The 22,364-nt window shown below is 38.3% G+C and overlaps 1 protein-coding gene across 1 annotated transcript in view; it reads left to right on the forward strand.

Moving 5' to 3' along the window:
• The first annotated feature begins 2,326 nt into the window (after nt 1–2,326).
• LOC131431977 (fibronectin type-III domain-containing protein 3A) overlaps nt 2,327–22,364 on the forward strand; it is a 157,425-nt gene continuing 137,387 nt past the window's right edge. Inside the window, exon 1 of the mRNA XM_058597975.1 lies at nt 2,327–2,544. The gene's annotated coding sequence lies outside the window, so the exon portion shown is untranslated. The remainder of the gene's footprint in view (nt 2,545–22,364) is intronic.

Consider the following 22,364-nt stretch of genomic DNA (forward strand, 5'->3'; position numbering starts at 1 on the left):
AGAGCAAACAAAATTTTATTATAATAAAAAAAACTTCAGTTTTCACACAATAAATTAAGATCGAAAATACCGTCTCAGAGAAACAACTTTTATTCCACTTTTGCTATGAATTTCCAAATCATTTTGCATGTTTTTTTTATCCAGAAATCGATGGAAAAGTAGTGATGGGCGAGCGGTCACGAGTCGTTCGTTTGATCCGACTCGTAGCAATCGAACCACGGCTCTTCATAATTGAACTGCGGCTCTCAAGAAGAGCCTTGGCTCTCAACAATAGAAGATAGCCAATATACGAACCGTGGTTCATCCGTGTTGCCGCTCAAATTTGTCCGTGGCTCTTAAAAGCCATGTTTCTCAGCATTAAAATATTGGCCTTCTTATGACAGTTCGATATTTAGATTGCGTTGTTGTTCAAACGATAATGATATAGGAATGTTTATTTCTAGTGAATTTTTATTTATTTGTGGTTGAGATTCGAACAATCGAAGAATATTCTGTTGGAATCGGGGAAAACCATTGATTTCTTCCAATTGGAATTTCAACTAATTTATTTCAATATCCCGCTTGAAAATATATCAAATTTCTTTGAATTCGGAATGTTTGGTTTTATTAGATAGAGTAACAGAGGTATTTTGGCCAGTTCATATATTTCGGCCCACCTAACAAACTTTATGGATGTAATCGATGTTAAGTAACCTATGTTGCATAAATTTGAAGCTAATCACATTAAATTACCTTCCGCAATGTTTTTTTTAAGATATTACAACATTTGGTGGATATTTTTACAAAGTGGACCAAAATAAATTCAATCCTAAAGTGAGCCAAAATACCTCTGTTACCCTATGTTGACCAATGTCAAGATCCGGAATTTGTTTCGGTCTAGTTAAGGTTATTTTAAACGCTAGAACAATAGATCAAAAGGCAGTTAAAAGCAATTTTTTAGCATAATATCGTATATTTGGTTAAGTTTTCGCATTTCAAGTGACATTTCATAATGTAGAGAACAAATAAAATCATTTGAAAATGATCAGCAACACATTTTCTCACATTTTGAAATCGGAACTGAAAGAACTGTACTCTGATTTAAATCAGTATGCGAACGCATTTTGTTTTTAGAAGGGCTAATGCCTAAATAAAAACAATACCTTTTTTTTTTGTTGTTAAGTTTATCAAATTAACTGCACAGTAAAATTTCAAATTTAACACAAAAGGTAATCCAAAAAATTTTAAACGTCGAAATGATTCAAAACTGATTCTAAAAATATCGTGTGTTGTCTTATAGTTGGCATAAGGCCATTTTTATGAAAAAAACGGTCATTTTGAGCCTAAGAGTGTAATAGTGCAATGCTTTGTTTTGATTGCTGTCGCCATTGCTAATTTATGGGATGAATAAAGGACCAACGATGGGATGAATATAAAACCTTTGAGATAATATTGGGAACACAGTAGTGAACATATCAGAAGTGTTTTTAGCTGATTTTTCAATATTATTTTAATTTCCAAGGAATGTGAATCAATTCTTTATGTGGAGCAAGCCGAATTAAGCAGAAATATGAAAAAATCGTAGTGATTTTAGTGGCTAAATCAGGTTTTTAAGGTCCTTACAAATGAAATGACATAGGGAGCCCTTACCCGCATAGCGTTTTGGCTACCTGGGCAGCCATGGCCACCGGACGGCTACCAAAATTGATTCAGTGACGGTTGTCAAATCCAATTTGACAAAACAAAGTCGTCTGTATCCAAGTTAGCCAAGCGTTTTCCTCTTCTCACCTTCGCTGAAAATGTCAATGATTTCAATGTGGAAAAATCCTGGTGGATACGGTTGTATCGTTTGAGTTGTATATCTGGCAGCGGTGAGGCAGTCGGTCACCAGAATGTCTGCCAGCCATATTTTTCCAGCTGGCAGCGATTAGTCAGTCATTTGGCAGCCATGCGTATGCGGGTACCCTATTCAAAATTTTTCTTTCGATTTGACAGTTCTTGCTGAAAGTATCATCTCTAAACGAGCAGTGTCTCTGCATTTCATTTCAACTTCAATGTTCCAAATAGTTTCGAATTAATCGATTAAATTTCAATCTGGGTTGTGTTTCGATTTATTCGATTGACAATCCGACACAATCTGTTTGCCGCTTGGGGGGATGTAAAAGTTTATTTGAATTATAATCAGTTGGGTAGATAATTGTGGAAAAATTGCGTTTTATGTCACAAACAGATGGCGCTATCGCAACAGCCCACTCGGAGCCCCCTGTCGTGGTTCACATTCACTTTCGACCTGTCAGCGCAGACCGAAGATCCGTGGCTGACACGCACACAGTCTCCCACCGGAGCGAGAAAATCGCTGAACTGCTTGCTGCGTTTTCTGATACGTCAATCAGTTTTACAATCCTCAAACTCTATTCTTCGTGTCATCGCAGAAATCCGGAATAGTGAAATCAGTAAATTCCATCGGAAATAGTGACCAAAGTGTTGAATTTTGTGTCAAAATGTGTTATAAACCCAGCCGCCCGTCCGCAGCGTTCGGTTCCGGTTGCTAGGACTACCAGCAGTGTAAGTAATCGGCTAAATATGTTAGGGCCATCAAACATCGATGGAGGAATATTCCGTACAAGCACAGACTGATTCAATCTTGCTTGGCATTTTCCCTTTTTGTCTGCACCCAACCGCTCAGCGGAGGCGCTCTGGAAACGAAAGCAGACGTGGACGTGGACAGAAAATGCCAGACATAATACGGCTGCGAGATGCCACATAAAATGCAACTGATTATCGCTCAGACTAATACGTATGGTTTAGGGATTTTTTTTCTTCTAACTTTTGTCCGGATGTTTGCTGGTACATTCCCTGATCGTAGTTTGATAGCTTGCAGAAATGGTTTCCCACAGGAGAATTCGCAATTCTTGTTGTTGCTAGTTCAGCTTGCATGTGGGCGTTTCTTGCCCGGTGTGGTGTGGGTGGGTGTCGGTTGGTGCGCAGTGTTGTATCGGAAAGGGGGTAAATTTATCAAAGTGGAAATGGGGATCATTGCGGTGGTTAGGTTCTGCAAGCTAAGGAGCATCTTCTACGGTGCACGTCTATGCAGAGACGAGGACGGCGGTTGGGTGATGGGAGTCGCAGTGAAGTTGCCATTCGTCCAAGCATTGTCAAGACGATGAATAATCCATGGGTAGCGTAATGATATTTTCCGTTCCAGGGCAAGGGATCCGGCTTGTTTTTTTTTTTGTTTTTTTTTGGCGACTACGAAATCCCCAATTGTTTACAAGTCATTAGCCCGTAGATAATTGTCGTTAGAGTAAATAATAGTTTAGCTTTTAGCTTCACTTTCGATGCATACTTGAGAATTGATTGGTGTTTATTACTGGAAGGAAAGATTGATGTTGGCCATTACTTGGAAGTAAGGATTTGATAGTAATATTTCGCTGGCATTGGTCTCTGTTATTTTTAGGGAATGCCGGTTTTGGAATCTGATCCCTCGCAATATAAAAACCAACTTTGCATATATGATAATTCGCAAAGAATATGAAAAAGCTCTTCTCACGACCATACACACTTTTCTTATACGTATTTTTAATGCACAGTTACTCAGAGATAGTTGCAGTAATCGGTGCCTCTGAAAATGCTCCCCGGAGGTTGTTGAACCATCGGAACACTCAATCTATTTTTGTTCGGTGTTTTTCTCAAATAATGTTGAAGATATTTTTATTTTATGCTTCTGCAGAATTAGGTAAAAAAATGTATGAGTCAAATTCTTGTTCTTAATCAAAAATTCTTTCCCGATTATTTTTTATAACGAAAACAAATTTATAGTTATTACATCGGATTCAGATGGGTCAATAAATATTGTCAATTGCTAAAAAGTACCATTCGACTCAGTTCGTCGAGCTGAGCAATGTCTGATTGTGTATCAAATAATCTCACTAGGTTTTGGCTCAGAGATGGCTGAACCGATTTTGACAAAGTGGGATGAAAGGTCTCGTGGTTTCCTTAGGAATTCCCGAACTTCATCCGGATCCGACTTCCGGCTCCAATAACCGTGAAAAAATTTCCATACCGGTCTCAAAACTACACAAAGTGATAGCCATTATCAGTAGGCAACTAAACAAACCGATTTCGGTTATCCTGGTTCCCGGTTTCCGCTTCCGGGAGCATCGGAGATATTGGTCATATATTCAAAAATGGATCTCTCTAACTTTTCTCAGCGATGGTTTGACCTATTTCCACAAACTTCAAATGATTCGTATTCTTCAAAATTTCTAAATTTCATCCGGATTCTGATTTCCGGTTCCGGAGTTATAGGGTAAAGTGTGTTCAATATTGTACACCGTCACTTGGAGCGGCGGAACAAAAACCGCGAACAATTTCCTAAACTGGATTCAGAACTAAACTAAACTAAAGTAAACAAACCGATTCCGGCTATCCTGGTTCCCGGTTTTCGATAAACGATGGGAAGACCCTATACTAGTATAAAGATGTGTTCAACATCATCACTTCGCATTGCGTGTGTTAGTGACGGTGCAAAATATTTTAACTTCCATCTTGATGAATCTTTTGGTATGAAATATTGAAATTTTACTTAACTCTATGATTATCTGTGGCACTAAAACGTGCTTTGAATTGTCACAATCAACAAGATCTGAGATGGTTCTCGTGTGTGTCTTGTTTCGGCAACAGTTGCTCAGAAAATGGTAAGAAAGCGACCAAATTCAACTAGTTCTTTATGATGATCTTTAGCACTGAAAAGTGCTTTGAATTGTCTGAAAAGCATTGAAAAGTGCTTTGAATGGGCCTTGCTGGACTTTTTGGCTGCCTTTCTACCGGATTTCGGTGCCATCGTGCTGACGGTTTCTCGTACGTTAAGAGTAGCTGCTTTTACTTAAATGACGCTATTTCTCACATCACATTTCATTTTATACCTGCTAATGACAGTGGTATACGGACAGTCCCTTTGCCAAAATTCCTTTTCCTATTCGCAGAACGAGAAACAGTGAGACGACAGGTCCTCGATGTTGCTCTCGTGTGTCTTTTTTCGGGAACAGTTGCTCAGCAAATGGTAGGAAAAATGAACCACTCAACTTTTATATGGATGCTTTTGTACAGAAGCAGAAATCTCGCGTTCTGATTGGCTGGTGCTGTCATGAGTTAAATCAGACAGGTTTTTCAATAGTGTTTGAAAAAACTTCAATGTTGTTGCAATACACGTTCAAGTTAAAAATTTTCGATTCTATTGGTAGTTAGATTATATAAATCCTTCCACAGATCACTGAGCTATGAGCCATCAAAATACGGGAAAGGCAAACGCGCCCTATGAATTATCCTCTTTGATACTCGTTTATACCAAACATTTCAGAAAAGTTTAATTTGGAACTATTTGAGATTATGTCACACAACTGAAAATTTTATCATAAAATTGTGACCATATTTCCGATGGCATGTAGTAAGAATTATGTTGATTCGTTAGATACAACAGGAGATATTCACGATCAAAAACTGATCACTCTCTCAGAGGGTAAATTTTGAAAAGCCGCGCCATAGTAAAGTAAGTCACGACAAAAAAATTACATTGTAGTTTAGAGTACGATGTCAAAATCGTCATCGTCAATCTTCAAAATTTGTATAAAATTAGTAGAGTTTGTACGTCATGTTAGTTGATGGCCCTACGAACCGACATCGATTATACTAGCTCTCGGGTTCTGGTGCCGGACGTACCTGCAATAGTGCAGCTCACTTCTTTCTCTATTGTTTCATTCTGAAGGTTAATACACAAACAATCCTTTGGTTTCTTTCAAGAATCGATGAGAAACATTTTGAATAGAATAACACATTTTTTTTTGAACCGCGATAGATCACGGCATAATATACATAAACATATTTATGTAACTTTCTAGTTCCTTTAACAGACAGTACATAAAAACCAAAAAAAGAAAGTTTGATCAATTTTTACAGAAATAAGTACATCAATTTATGATCGTTTCAGAATGTTACGCAATAACAAGCACCAAATAGAGCGAACAAATCATCAGTGTCGAATGGTCGAATGCCCATTTTGAATATATTATTTGTTCTACTGCCCACCAAGTAGAAAAAAAATTATAAGGAGTGTATCGAAAATAAGCTGTCCACATACATTTGTGCTGTACGCATGTATTTGTGATGGTTTTTTATGCTCGGATCACAGCATGCTGTGCGTTTGGCTGTCACCTTTCGTTTGTTTACTTATTTGTGCGGTTGAAATTTTGCGTTTTCACAATGTCGCGTATTGAAAAGGAAGTGAAAATTAAGGTTCCGAACACATGGCTAAGTGAGAAGGGTATTACTATGCGAAAATTGGCGAAGCGGTTTGGAATTCATCATGCCAGTGTTAAAACTATCATTAATAAGTCTGGGGAACACTATTCTTTGGACGCGCTACCAGGAAGAGGAAGAAAACCCAGTGCTTCCAACTGGACCAAAAAGTGGATCTCTAATCATGAAGAACAAATCAATATCAATACGTGATTTGGCAAAAAAAGCAAGAACGAGGCGAAATCACCTGAAGACCTACAAGAAGCTGAAAATCTCGAAATAAAGTGTAGAACAGAAGAAGCGAGCAGCAACAAGGACCCGAAAATTGTATTCGCGTCTTTTGCAGTGTCCGGATGCATGCGTTTTGATGGACGATGAGACTTATGTAAAGGAGGACTCAAAAACCCTTCCAGGTCCAAAATAATTTACTGTCGTCTTTGGGGAGGATTTGAGCGATGCGGACAGGTCGATTCAAGTGGAGAAATTCGGTTGAAAGGTGATGGTATGGCAAGCAATATGTACCATTTTTTACACTACCGGGATTATAAATGCAGAAATCTGTCGATCTGAGTGTTTCCAAAAAAGATTGCTGGCTTTACATAAGAAGCATAGTACACCTCCACTGTTTTAGCCGGATTTAGCGTCGGCTCACTTTGCCAAAACCACTCTCCAATTGAGAGTGGTGCGGAAAAGGGTATACATTTCGTTGAGAAAAATATCAATCCACCAAATTGCCCTCAGCTTCGACCCATCGAACGTTACTGGGCAATCGTGAAGAGGGTCTTCAAGAAGACTGGCAAGGGAACATGCAGGAATTCGAAAAAAATTGGGCTCAAGCGTCCAAAAAATGCGATGCAATCTTCTTAAATTTCATTATGCTCAAGTTTAACCTCGTACAATGAAAGATCAATTTTTAATTTGAAAAAATACGATCCTACTGACACTAAAAACTGGTTTGTAAGATCAGCGCCCTATGCATTGAACCGTCAACCCGGTTTGATTTTGCCGGATGTTGTGCAGAGACGCTTGCACTTCTTTTCATCGAATCAGATGTCAAGCATAGATACATAGATGTTGAATCACATGTTAAGCCATGCATAGATGTCACTACAAGCTTCCAGTTCCATCAAGTTTTGCACAGTCCTCCAGGTTACTTTCCTCGTCACAGTACACCAGTTTGAATTGAACTCCATTGTTGTTTTTTGTCATAGCCTTTTTCCGTAGTGGTAAGATGCCCAATCCAGCCCAAACAGAACGCTACCCATGTGTTGCTTGAAGACAGTTATTAGAGCACACTTTGCCAAAACCTATCGACGAACGTTCTCCGAATATATTATGGAAAAGAAAACTTGAATTGTAAAATTCGAAAAATCGAAATATGCTAAAATCAGGATCTTCAGTGTGATAACATATTACTTTTTTCGGAGGGAGAGACCAATTCTACTTAAGATTTTATCGTAAATACGACTTTATTATGGGGCGCTTTTTCAAAATTATCCCTGGGGAAGAATGGGTAGAATCGAATTGTACAAAACGCAACGAGAAATTTTTTCCTCATACTATAAGAAATATGATCAGGTGGTGAAATTTTCAACAGTGTGAGATAACCATAAATAATCCAAAAATTTTCCCGCTGCCTTTTCCGCACTCGAACGACGGTCTTGAGGAGGTCTCAGTTCCGATGTTCATCTGGACGAGTTTAAGGTCCACCTGAATTCTGAACTTAAATTAAGGTATAGAACTCATTTTCATAGTTCAGTTTCAGAATTTAGTTATAGAATACAAATTATATAGTTACAGATTCGGGAACTAGGTTTTTGGAACTGATTTTTTGACTAGAATTTAAAATTTAATGCCTTTTGTAAGGTTCGGGATTCGTATTCAGGAATTGAACTTAATTTTGCACCTTATTTTTAAAGAAACAGGCTGTTGGAATCAGCCTATTTTTTGGAAAATAAGGAAGGACGACGGGTTACCGTGAAAGGAAATCGATACAGAACCATGATCAATGGTATTTCGATCCCCAATTTTCAACATATGAATGTGGATGAAATGTGGTTTCAACAGGATGGTGCCACTTGTCATACTGTGCCCGAAACAATCGACTTATTGAAAGAATATTTAAACGACCACATTATTTCGAGAAAAGAATCAGTAAATTGGCTTCCGCGTTCGTGACATTTGACGCCACTCGATTGTTTTTTGTGGAGATAACAGATCGGCTGAAAAGTTCGTATCGTTTCTATGAGAGGGCGCCACTAGAATTAAATCCATACCATTTTCAGTTAGTATCAACCTTCAAAAGATACGTGTATAAATTTGACAGCAGTCTGGTTATTAGTTTGTGAGATATTGCACTTTTGTTATTGTGAAAAAAATGGAAAAAAAGGAATTTCGTGTGTTGATGAAACACTACTTTTTGATGAAAAAAAGTGCCGCCGATACCAAAAAATGGCTTGATGAGTGTTATCCAGACTCTGCACCGGGCGAAGTAACAATTCGTAAGTGGTTTGCAAAATTTCGTACTGGTCATATGAGCACCGAAGACGATTAAAGCAGTGGACGTCCAGAAGAGGCTGTTACCGATGAAAACGTGAAAAAAATCCACAAAATGATTTTCAATTACCGTAAAGTGAAGTTGATCAAGATAGCTGACACCCTAAAGATTCCAAAGGAACGTGTTGGACATATTATTCACGAATATTTGGATATGAGAAAGCTTTGTGCAAAATGGGTGCCGCGTGAGCTCACAATCGATCAAAAACAACAACGAATTGATGATTCTGAGCAGTGTTTGGAGCTGTTATATCGAAATAAAACCGATTTTTTCGTCGATATATAACAATGGACGAAACATGGCTCCATCATTTCACTCCGGAGTCCAATCGACAGTCAGCTGAGTTGACTGCACGCGATGAACCGAACCCAAAGCGTGGAAAGACTCAACAATCGGCCGGTAAGGTTATGGCGTCTGTATTTTGGGATTCGCATGGTATAATTTTCATCGACTACCTTGAAAAGGGAAAAACCATCAACAGTGACTATTATATAGCGTTAGAAGCAATAAAGAGGTAATCGCTGAAACTGAGGCCTATTTTGAGGCAAAGGACAAATCGTACTACAAAAATGGTATCGAAAAGTTGGAAGATCGCTATAATCGCTGTATCGCCTCTGATGGCAATTATGTTGAATAATAAAAACGAATTTTGGCAAAAAAATGTGTGTTTCTATTAAACGATACGAACTTTTCAGCCGAACTGTTACGTGAAGTCATTGGTTTATGCGGATAAATCAGACGCGATTGATGCTGTGGAAATCAATATTCAACGTGTCATTGCTGTCAAATTCCTGAAAATTTGATTGAAAATTGGACCTCCAGAATGACTTTAGTGAAAATAGTCGTGGCCGCCATCGTCCCAAAATCATGTTCAAAAGTTAAATGCGAAGAAATTATCTACTAAATAGAACAAAAATTTGGTCATTCCATAATTTGGTAGGTGGTTTATTTAAATTTCAAATCAGCAAGCTCTTCAATAAACACCCTTTATAAGTCAAGAAGCACAATCGTCATATTGTTCGTTCACAAGTGACGACTTCTCAACTCTTGTTTATTTACTTGAATTAGTTGTGAACGATAAACAATCATAGTGAAGGGTAAGGCAATGTGAACCATTTTTTTCAATAGTTGGAAAATTAATAAAAAAAAAAGTAATATTTGTGCAAACATGCTAATATGAGAAAGTTATCATCACAGACTATTTCACCAACCTAACATGCGAGTATTTCGAATTTTCGCAATGCCCGAGCACAATTTAAACATCAGTTTTTCAACTGAAAAGCCAATATCCAAGTCAAACAGTATGCAGTGCTTGATCGTAGCACCCTTTAAACAGAACTGATAGTTGTCCCATTGTGTCTTGGTTAAAAAGTCGTGTGTTCAAGCTAGTTCATGACTTGTTCTTAAACAATTTGGTATTATGAGTTACCATTTTTTACATTTTTAATGAATATTTTTTAACAACTTCCAGAACTTATGCGCGGGGTTGGAAATCGAACCCAAGTAGGCTTGATTATCACCTTTATAATTTTATCTAGTACTGCGAGTTAATATAACAAAAAAAAAATACATCATTTTGTCACTTCCATTTGGCATTAAAATTCCAACATTGTCCTTCAATTTATATTTCGATTCGTTATTGATTGAGCTTAGGCCATTTGAGGTTTCCATGCCTTAGAAGAACGGTAATAGTTGCAAAGCGTTCAATAAATAAATACACTGACGGTAGAATTGATTCAGATAACCAGCAGCTGACCCTCGACGACGCGAGCAGTCCGATTGTACCTCGCACATATGTGTCTTGTGCCGGCATGTAAATGTTTACCGATCAACCGCGTACGTACGACTATGAAAGCTATTTTACAAACATCGGCTGCCAATTTGTTTGCTCGTCTGAGATTAGTCATTCCGAATTCCCCGACATAAAGTATTTCTTGGAAGAGTTTTTTTTTCAGCGTCGCCGGTTACCTTGGATTTCATAACAACAACAAAAAAACTTGGATTTTCCGATGCAACTTTTATTAACTCAACAGTTTTAGCATATTCAGGCCCCTGCAATTATATCACTTGAGAAATAATTAATGAATGGCCGCTTCAGACATTACAATTTACGCCAACGCGCAGCGTCTGATTGCAATTGTGCATTATTGCAAATTGCTTTCAGCTATCTACCATTAGTTGCCAATTCGGTCCCGATCCCGAGCGCCAGCTCTTCAACAACGGCACGGGAAGCATGATTAATTATGTTTTTGATTTTAATTTTTTTTTTGTTGTACACACAGCCGCCACTTCTTTGGGACTCCGCGAACGGAAACGGCACTCCGGAGACTAAATTACTAGTCGTACACTTCAGAGCGAATTATGTCTCCCGGGAGTTTTCCATATGTTGAAGTAATTATCATGTCATCAGGCTGTCCTCCTCCGCAATTCCGGTCGGATTCTGCACGTATCGGAAAATGACACTTCGTAATGGCGAAAGGAGTAGTAGGTGGGCGTCGATGGGATGGCGATGCTTACGAAATCCACCTTCGCGAAAAGCACGTCTGTGGTTCTTCCGTCCGGTGGTCGACCTACCGATGGCAAGGGCATAGCTAGCAGATACAGCGATGCTGCGATGGAACCTAGAAGTTCCATTCCATTCACGAATGTTGTGTGGGTGAGGAAAAATTACCCTTCTTACGTCACACAGGCAATGATCCGGGCACGGAAACTAGACTCGGGATCCGGGAAATCGAATCCTATTTTATGTTTTGTGCGTGATTAATAGCGTGTTTGTTTTCGTAGCATCGGTGTTTGTACCGTTTTTGGTTCCGGCGATTAAGGTAAACAGGGAAATTCGACGTAACGAGTAACGGATAACATAATATTGGATTGTAAGCGGTTCTTTCCCTGCCTTGTGTTCCCTCATGATGGATGTGTATTCAAGCTTTCCTTTTTATGGAACTTGTAAACTTGAAACGTAGACTGGAAGCTAGTTGAAATCCGTGCTACTGATTTAGATTGAACATGATCTTGAAGCAAAGATTACGAGTTTTGTAGTTTCATGTTTTAATTTTTTTTTCACTTAATGTCTTGACGAAAGATATCAGTTTTAATCTTAGGATTGTTTCAATAAAATAAAACAGTTTAGCAGTCCAAATATGGCGGTCTTTCCCAATTTTCGCTTTACAACTATCCAATTTTTCTGATTCGAGTAAAGTTGAGCTAAAATGCGTTTTTCAGGCACTCGTCCTTGTACATTGTAACGAAAACTTGTTGTCCGAAGCTGCAAATTGCTTACCAGGTCAAAAATTGATTTAAGCTTATCAGCAAATCTGGGCCGTGTTCGTATACCAAGCATGTTCGTTAATAATGCGGGTTTTTTTCAAGAGATTTCTCTGCAAATAGGGATTAGTTCGCCATCGAAACTATTGTAACATGACGTCCCAAAAAAACCATTACTGCTTCGTCAATTACATGTTAGTGTCAGTAATCTAAAGGAGCAATGTCTGAGCCGTACGGCGGGTGGGGTAGGAATTCTCATTTGCGCGTTGAACTTTGTCATATCTATCGGTGTATTGTGGTCAATTTTCTTGCAATGCTCGGCTGAAACGCATCAATTATTGGTAGATTTATCCGGTTGCTGAAGTTCATAATATACCACAACCCTATACAGAGCATAATCTTCAGGCCCTACATATTCTGAACGATTGTCGATGATGATGTATAGCCGGGGTAAACGTTCGTTTTGGTATATCGTAAAGAACTCACTTTTCATCGTCAGTAACAATTCGATCAATTCGATGCAAAAAATCTTTTCCTTTGTGTCGTTGTTGTAGTTGTTCGCACGTGAGGAAACGACGTTCAATTCATACGGCACCCGATTGCCAACCTTTCGGAGCATTTCCATTGCTTTTCATCGTTGGCGAAGTACTGACTCTATTACTTTGGCAAATTCTTTTTGCGTTTGCGATGGTTTTTGATCTAACAATTGCTACAATTCTTCAAACTTTGTAATTTGTTTTCCAAATCAAATACTTCCACCAAAATACTTTCGACGGCTGTATTCTTCGTATTGAAAAAATGAAGTAGAATTCCTTGCAAGAACACTTCGACATTTTCATACTAAAAAACGTATTGTTGTTTACGCTTCAGCTAAATGTCAGATATTGATTCTGAAACTGTATGACAGTAGCTTCCCAACGCATATTCAGAATGGTTAATCACTGGAATAAAAATCAAGCTACCGTCATCGGTCCGAACTTCTTCATGTTTATATAAATTCAAATAAAGAAAGTAATGATTGTTGAACATAAAACCGAAAAAAAATTCATAAGGGAGATCGATTCATTTACATTTCCGTTTTCAAGTTGCCAGTTTTCAATGTGTCCTCATCAGTTACGGAAGAAAATCAAAATTTCGAAAACCGCGACTGAAATTTTTCGCAAGTGATTTTAAAACAAAAAAAAACAGTTCAGAAATTTCACTGAAGAAAAATTCACTACTGATTTTTTGCGATTCTCACTGAAACTGATCTCACTTGGCAAAATATTAGTTCACTGGTGAAAATATTTCTCGATGATATTTAAGAAAAAAGTTCGCCCATTGAATATATTGATTTGATATGATTTTTGAGCAGATGATTTTTGAGAAATGAATTTTCATAGCCGTTATATCTCAACCCTTTACAGAATACATGATGAATAAATTCATCGATGAACAAAAACTGAACCTTACTGAAAATGTTCTGTACGCCTAAATTTTTAGCTTTTGCAATTTGCAATCTGTTGTTAATTGGATCAATAGTGGTGATGTATTCGAATTTCGTTCAGCAATACCGTGCTGGTGGAGTAATATCATTAATAAAAGCGGCAAATGCTGTGATCAGTAATAGATATAATAATAATAATAATAAAACCATTAAAAAAAATAATCGCAACGCATGTTATGCAGCTGATTAAAAAAATATTACCCAATTTAATTTGAATATCATACGCAGAAGTAACAGAAGCGCAGGGTTATCGATACGCCTGTTCGAGCACTCAACCTGCTGTGTGTTCGAGACATGCAAAATCCTGCGCTCCTGTTACTTCTATAAATCAAGTTCATGCCAAATAGCGTTTTATTGGGTTCAATCTAAATAGTGCAGAAAAAATATTGATGTTCATGTTGACCACCCTACGTGCATCGAATATATCGCAGTTATTATTTCTCCGTTGCGGAGTTATTCAGTAGAGATTTTTCTATTGATGAGAATATAATAATTAAACTTTGCACGATTTACTTCGGTGTCGAACTGATGTGTAGTGGAAATTCAGTAGCGAAAATCACTTCTGAACTTTTAGGATCAGAGTTTTTTGTATGCTTGTTTCCAGTGGCGTCTCGTGACAAAATTGACTAGTTGTGCACTGCTTATGTGGTATGATAGCAGTTGTAAGTGAAAACTAATGATTGAAAAATGAAGATTCGCTTGTGTTTTACAATGTAATGAGATAACGATATATTTTCGGATGGGATTTTTTATTAAACAAACAAATCTCAGAGCTGAACTGACTAATTCTCTTTTCTTGAATCTGTGCAGTAACTCATGTGCACGGAAAAGACACTAACACAGTGACAACAGATACTTCCAAAAATATAATTGAATTTTAATGGGGTTGGGGACGCAGTTCATTCCTTCAATTCGACCGATTGTGCAGTGCACGAGGTGCACATGAGTACGAGACGCCACTGCTTGTTTCATGAATGAAAATCTCGGAAGTGATTTTTTCAGTTTGGAGTTTTTTTAGAAAGTGATAATACAATGAACTTTTTCTGATCATGATTTTTCCTACACTGGTTCGCAGAGACTACTATGTATGATATGGAAGATATGTAACCTGAAAGTCAAAACAGGCCGCAGTTTTATGCTATAACCCAGTTGTTGGCAATGTTAATATAAATAAATTTCTCTCTATGAGACTCATTGAAAAGTTTCTCAACTCTCAAAGAGCAAAGCAAAGTCGTGGCATTACATTCCTTTTGTCGAATTTGACCTTTGTTTCAACAAACTTCGCAGTCGATTCTTAGCGCTCAGAAGGTTAGTACTACGATCCTATTGACAATAAGAATACTTCCAGGTCGGGGCTCGAACATACGACAACTGGCTTGTAAGACCAGCGCCCTATGTATTGAACCGCGAATCCGGATTCTAAAAGAGGGGCTTAGTATTTTCGCAAATTAGGATTATAATATCATAAGGACCCAGAACGTATTTCTCGAATTAATAAGAATTTTATTGGAAATTTATGTCGAGTTCCAGTTTTCTCTAGCTGGTGTCGTTATATATAAGTTATGAATGATGCTTACTCATAATATCGCTCTCAGTTTCATTCATAGAATGCCGTTCCAAGCACGCAAGCAAAACGTTTTATCTTCACGAGGAGAATTTGTACTCTAATTCATGATTGAGAATTTTGAAAAAAATATATCGTTTCATATTTCTCTCCGTTATTTACATAAAATATTTTCGTGGTGACATCGTGATTCTAGAATTAAGGTTGAACGGATATTTTTGCGTGCCTTCTTTGTCATCGTCGTCGTCGTCGTCATAATCACCACACGCATCATGAGCTACTGCGATCATAATTAATATCACAGATGTTAAGGAGCAAAGGTCATTCGACCAACCGATGGCGGCATTTGTTCGAAGCATCGCGTCTTGTGTTCAGTAGTCAAGTCAATTGAACGATTGTGTATTGTGAAGGTAGCAGTTATTCCTTTTTTTTATTGCCTTCGACAGATACAGAAACAGGGTAATGAATGAAGCAGGCTTCCCAAGTTGTTTCGGCCACGTTTACTGGTTCGAGGTGATAGAAAGCCGGTTCCCTCGCCCAACTCCACTGTACCAAAAAGTCGCCGTGTTGAGGCGAATACGATTAGATAAGGGGCTAACTAGTAAAGTGAAAAAATTTAAATTCAACTACGGAACAAGGCAATACTCCAAATAAATGAGTGACGGCCACGTTGCATGTGGCTTCGGTTAACCTTTTAGCCCGACCGTTTCGCAACAAGTGGCTGATAATGTTCTAAATTTTGTTGACGCATTTTTTTCTGGTTGATTTTTTGTTGTTGTTGTTCCGGTATTAGCACTTCACTAACCAGGCCAGTTGTTGAGTGGACACCAGTAGGTAGTACACACAAACACGGCACGAATGGTGTCAATGGCACACTAGTAATCGTTCGAAACAGGAAATTTGTTTTAGGTCGCGTCTGCTGAAGCAATAATGTAAAACATTCAGCATCACCGGGAATGTGAGCAAAGAATGAAAGTAAGCAGATAAACGTGGCAAACTGCGATTGGTTGGCTGTGTATTTACGCGCGTCGCAAGGGTTTCCCATAACGTGGCAAATGGAAGCCTTGGCGGTATAAATAGTCATGCGTCATATCCTTTTTGGCTAGGGTCACGTCACGTGTAATGCGAGAGCGAGTTATCTGGACAACAGTAAACGTCTGACAGCAATTATTGATGCTATAAAAATCACCGGTTTCCTTAAACTTATTATGAGTTATCTACACTAAGGTTTCTTTTTACACGGATTTTTGCACGTTTTTTTATTTATACACGGGTTCTGGAATTAACACGGTTTCTGACGAGAGTATAAAAACTATATTCTCATTTAAAAAAAAAATCCAGAAGACGTTTGAGAACTAATTTAATAATTCCATAACTCAACAATCCACGTGAGTATTGATTATAGTTCTAGAAAATGTGGATTCAGTTTTGATCTTTAATCACTGTCGTGAATTACACGACAACGCAGCCAGTTGTCATCATCGAGAATTTCGTAGAGTTGAAGCACGTCGGATTGGCAATCTTTTCAACTGAAGACTGTCTTAGAAAGTATGGACTCAACCAAAAACCACTGCCATTTCGCAATGGTTCAGAATCTGTCAATATTTATGGCGGCGTCCTGTTGTTTACACTCTTCTCTAACCACTTGTGCAGTTGTTTATTCGTTTTTATTAGTTTGTTTCGAAATACGTGGACTTTCAGCAGAACAACGTCGAAAAATTGTGTACAAATGGTGCACAGAACGCGGACTGTCACTGAAAAAGATAACAAAAATGGAAGGAGTAAGTGAAAAAGTCGTGCGAAATGCAATCAGGAAGTTCGGTGAGAATAACACCTTTGAGGATAAACCGAAAACGGGTCGAAAAAAAGGTTCTGCTTACCCTCAGTTTGATAAACGTATACTGAAGGCATTCGAGCAGAAGAAGGAGGTTTCAGATCAGGATGTAGCCAAAAAAGTGGGCACTTCGAAGTCAAATGTTCTTCGTGCTAAAGAACGTTTGAATCTTCGAACCTATAAGAAGCAGAAACAACCAAAACGTAGTCCGAAACAAGAAGCATCGATCAGGCCGAGGGTTCGAAAGCTGTACAATACGATTCTTGCTGGAAATTTGAACTGCATAATCATGGACGACGAAACATACGTGAAACTCGATTACAAACCCTTGCCGGGACCACAATATTATACGGTGCAAGAAGGGCAAGTGTTAAACCAGTCCGAGACATCGATTGAAGTCGAAAAATTTGGTAAGAAAGCTATGGTATGGCAAGCAATTCGTAGCTGCGGTAATATTTCGAAACCCTTCATCAACACTGCTTTAATGAACAACGAAATATACATCAAGGAATGTTAACAAAAACGACTTCTACCCATGATTCGAAGCCACAAGGATCCTGTTGTCTTCTGGCTAGATCTTGCTTCTTGCTACTACTCGAAATCAACGGTAGAATGGTATACTACCAAAAATGTCACTTTCGTCCCAAAAGACATGAATCCACCAAATTGCCCACAACTTCGACCAATTGAGGAATTTTGGGCATTAACGAAGGCACATCTTAGGAAACGTGTCTCGGCAGCCGTAACCATTCAACAGTACGAAAAAGATTGGAAAAAAGTGTCAAAACTTGTCGTCAAGAAGTCTGTACGGAATTTAATGAGGAACGTTCGCAAGAAGGTGCGCCAGCTAGTCTACAATGGCTAAGTAGCCAATGTTAAGAATAATATTCTGTTGTTGTAGTCTAATATTATCAGTATATCGAATAAAATTTGAATATCTAACACTTGTGAATTATTTACAGCGAAATCAAAGTGCGTCCATACTTTCTGGGACAGTGTTTATTTCTCATATCGAACAATACAATATTTTGTACCACATTGAAAGATATAGTTCTAGTAGGATTGGTCAAAGCAACGATGAAGTAATGTGCTACGTCCGAGTATCTGGAACGCTCAAAATCCACAAAATGTTTTGAATGTTTTGAATTCGAAGTTAGCTTACATCGTAAAGATATCAAAAGATCGTGTTGGCTTTATATTGCATAAGCATTTGACTATGAGAAAGCTCTGTTCAAAGTGGATTCCGCTTTTGCTCACTGTTGATCAAAAACGAGAACGTGTTGATGATTCTGAGCAGTGTTTGGCCATGTTTCAAAGTAACAAAGCCGGAATTTTTGCGTCGATATGTGACAATGGATGAAACATGGATTCACCACTTCACTCCGGAATCAAAGCGATAGTCATCTAAGAAGACATCAACTTGTGAACCTCGTCCAAACCGCCCGAAAGCACAACAATCGGCTGGAACGGTTCTGGTCTCGGTATTTTGGAATGTGCGTGGTGTAATATTTATCGACTATCTTGAGAAAGGGAATACCATTCACAGTAAATATTATGTAGCGTTATTGGATCGTTTGAAGGCTGAAATTGCTATGAAACGACCGCATTTTTACTTCATCAAGACGACGCACCGTGTCACAAATCAATCAAAACACTGGCTCCCACATCCACCGTATTTGCCAGATTTGGTTCCCAGCAGCTACTGGCTGTTCGCAGACCTGAGAAAAATGTCGCACGAATGAAAAGGTTATCGCTGAAACTGAGGCCTATTTTGAGGCAAAAGATAAATCTTTCTACAAAAGTGGTATTGAAATGTTAGAGCGGTGCCGGAATGATTGCGTTGCTCTTAATGGAGATCACGTTGATGAATAAAGTTAATTTTGAATTTAAAAAAAATCGTTTCCTCTTTGTTAGGCCCGGGACTGTTCAGTACATGTGTTATCGTAACCTTGCGAAGATGGGCGGAGTGCAGATGTAAGACGGATCGTGGAGACGGCATATGAATAACGAATTGTAACAGTTGCTAGGAGCATCACCTTTCCTACGGACAGCTAAGTGCGCAAAAAATGTCAAAATAGTGAAACTACATCTAGCATTATGGAACTGGTGCTTTGCGTCCTAGCAAAATGTCATCTACAATATTGAACAAAGGAGGAATTAAACAATTTCGGGCCATCGAGCATCATATTTTGTGCAACGTTAATTTTACAGCCATTCTGAAGCATTCCAGCAAAAAAAAAACTGAAAAGTAGACTAGAAACAAATAAAATTCTTCAAATCGCCTCTTCTAAGGGCTATAAATGTTTCCCAAAGAGCCATAAGTATTATTCAGTGGTGTACCGAAGATATTTGGCGCTCGGGCCAAGGAAATTTGCCGCTCCCATCGTGGGATTAGTGAGCAAAAAATCAAAAATCCGGAAATCCGCAAAGACCTTCGACGAGCAAAAAAAAAGAAGGTCCCAAAGATGACTTTGCCGCCCCCTTCAAATGTTGCGGCCGGGGCGGATGCCCCCTTCGCCCCCACTAGGTACGCTACTGGAATTATTGTTCGGTTAAAATATATAATTGAAACTATAATCAGTTTTTCAAATCAAAACTAAACCAAGCGTGTCCTTTTTAAGTTACTAAGTGTTGGATCTTCATTTTATGCTAAAAAGATGGGTGGGTAATATCAGAAACATAACTGGAGGACGCGAATACGAATAAAACTGGCTTCTTTCACTCAATTGAATAACACGGAACAAACGAGAGTAAAAAATACAACATTAGGTGTTCTTTTTGTAGATTTACATAGTCAGTGGAAGAAAACTTCGCGTAGTTGTTTGGGAATATTTGAAAGGTTCTAAAAAGAATCGACTTTTGGAATTTATTCGATGTGTGCAGCAGTTGAGTGCTTTTTGCCATCTTTTATTTCTCTACAGCAAAACTTAAATTTTAGACCAGGATTCTGGAACTAAATTCAAATACAAAATTCCGATTCGGAATCCAGCTCATGAACTCAATTCATGAATTTAGTTCAAAGTTTTGGAACTGAACTCATTCTCAGAATCCTGGTTCCGAATTTCATCCCGGAACTGAAATCTGAACTTGAATTCTGTCTAACGCATTACACGAAATGACCAGTTTTCGACCGATGGTTTACTTACTTACACGTTCAGTTGAACAACGGGACTAATATGTGCCTGATTATTTCAAAGTTGTCGTCCGGGTGTGAAAAAGGCTATATATCATTTTTTCCACAAGTATGAGAAAACAAAACCTTTGAGTTATCTCACACTGTTGAAAATTTCATCCTAAATAGTTTTCACGATAAAGTTCTATCCATGTCTCCACAGAGCCAATTTTGAAATGTCGCTTCATCATAAAGTAAGACATGTTCTCGTGAAAAATATAGGCTACATTGCCCAATTGAACACCATACTCGAGTTGCTTTTTAAAATACCTCGAATTTTGTATGAATTTCTGATTTCTTTGCATAAAATAATTCTTGCTATTTCTTTCACACGACTAATGTCAAAATCATTTGTATTATTTCTTCATTCGGATTATATGGCTTTGAAATGTTGAATATCGTTGTAATTTGGATTGATAGTATAAAAAGCTCCAGTAAATTTCGAAATATTCGGGTTTTACTGAATTACATGAGCAACATCAGATGTCTTGCCAAATCAATAACTTAAGAGCTTATCAGCCTGCTTTCGCAGGCTTGAAATTATTTGAATCTCCCTTCTTCCGTTCACCCAGGAAAAATTTTGCACGAAGACATTTCTTACACAAAGTAATATTTACTATCTGAGAAGATATGCTTCCGACTCGATGGTTTAAAAGAGAAACATCTGATCATGTGATATTGCAAAAACTTTGCGAAGAATCATCTACGGAATGTGAAAATTATCTGATTTGAAAGAAAACATTTAATTCTGTAAAAGTTTTCGAAGCAGGTTCGAGGGTTTCGAAGCATTTCATAAGACTACGTTAGTTCTAAGAAGTTTCGAGTTCTGTCATATCTGGGAATTTTTAAAAAGATGGAAAACTGTGACCCACTTCAGGAAATTTTAGGAAATATTATTAATAATGACTGGAAGTTGCTGGAATTTCAGAGTAAACATTTCAGAGGATTACAACTGTTAGTTATTATAGTTGTAATTGTAGTTCAGTTTTTGAAACTTGATACTACGCTTTGAAATTCTGAAGCCAAAGCTTTGGCACGCTGTAGAATTCCCGTTATCTGAAATTTTATGAAGTAAAGAAAAAAATCAAATGACAACACAAAAACATTTAAGGGAAATTTACCAAAGCCCTTTTCAGGTCTCCAAAAACTCAAGTGGTTCCCAAAAATACCATGAAAAGCGTGCTCGGAAAAATTCGAAAGGGCTTCCGTGCAGAATACCAAAACTCGAACAGGACTTCGTACGTTTAAGGTTCCGAAGTTCACAAAACCGTGACGAGAAACGAAGTACGGTTGCAACAGCCGTGCCCGGAAATTGTACGACCAGAAGCTAAGGAAACCACCGATGCCAAAGTAGCTCAAATTTGGACAAATGCAACGACGTAAACCACGACGAAGAGCGTTCCGGACGCTCGAGCACGTCAACAACAGATGAATTCTGTCCGGTACGAAACAACATTGCTCCAGAGAGTCATAACTGGTGACGAATCATGAGTTATTGGTTATGACGTAGAAACCAAAGCTCAATCATCCCAATGGAAGCTGCCATCCCCTCCATTTTGCAGGATAGACGAAAATCGAAGACGAACTGAAACACGTCCACGCAAAATAGCTGTCAAAAATTGACTGGAATGAATAAATGGCCGGAATTGTCAACATAAGCGAGGGTCACGAGTATGAGTAGCAACCAAAAGATCAAAAATCGATCATACGTAGCCTGCAAAAATTTAAAATTCGCGATACTTTTTCAACATACCTCGTATGTGGAGGCGAACTTCAACCAGATTCCAGAATGATGTTCCAGAGATCGTCCGGACACAGAAGATGTTCTTAATTTGGCAAGCAATTTTAACTTGCGCAAAGCGATACACATCTTTCATTATCGCAAGCACCATCAATTGAATTTTTGGTGTATCTGGGGAAGCATCTCCAAAGCGGCTTCTCGTTTTCTTGAACACTCACGACGATCTGACGATGTTCTGGTTGGATTTGGCATCATGCCACTACACGATGGACATGCTACAGTGGTATAAGGCGAACGATATCGATCTCGTGCCGAAGGATATGAACCTCCCAAACACTCCGGAACTGTGCTTAAAAGAATCTTTTAGAACATCCCGAAGTCACAGAGATCAGACATCCAAGTAGCGATCTCAATGCACAGTGCTCCGGAGTCACAATTTAAGGGGACAAAAATATTTGTTGCCTTATTTTATA

This window comes from Malaya genurostris, chromosome 2 (assembly GCF_030247185.1).
Source record: "Malaya genurostris strain Urasoe2022 chromosome 2, Malgen_1.1, whole genome shotgun sequence".
NCBI classification, from domain to species: domain Eukaryota; kingdom Metazoa; phylum Arthropoda; class Insecta; order Diptera; family Culicidae; genus Malaya; species Malaya genurostris.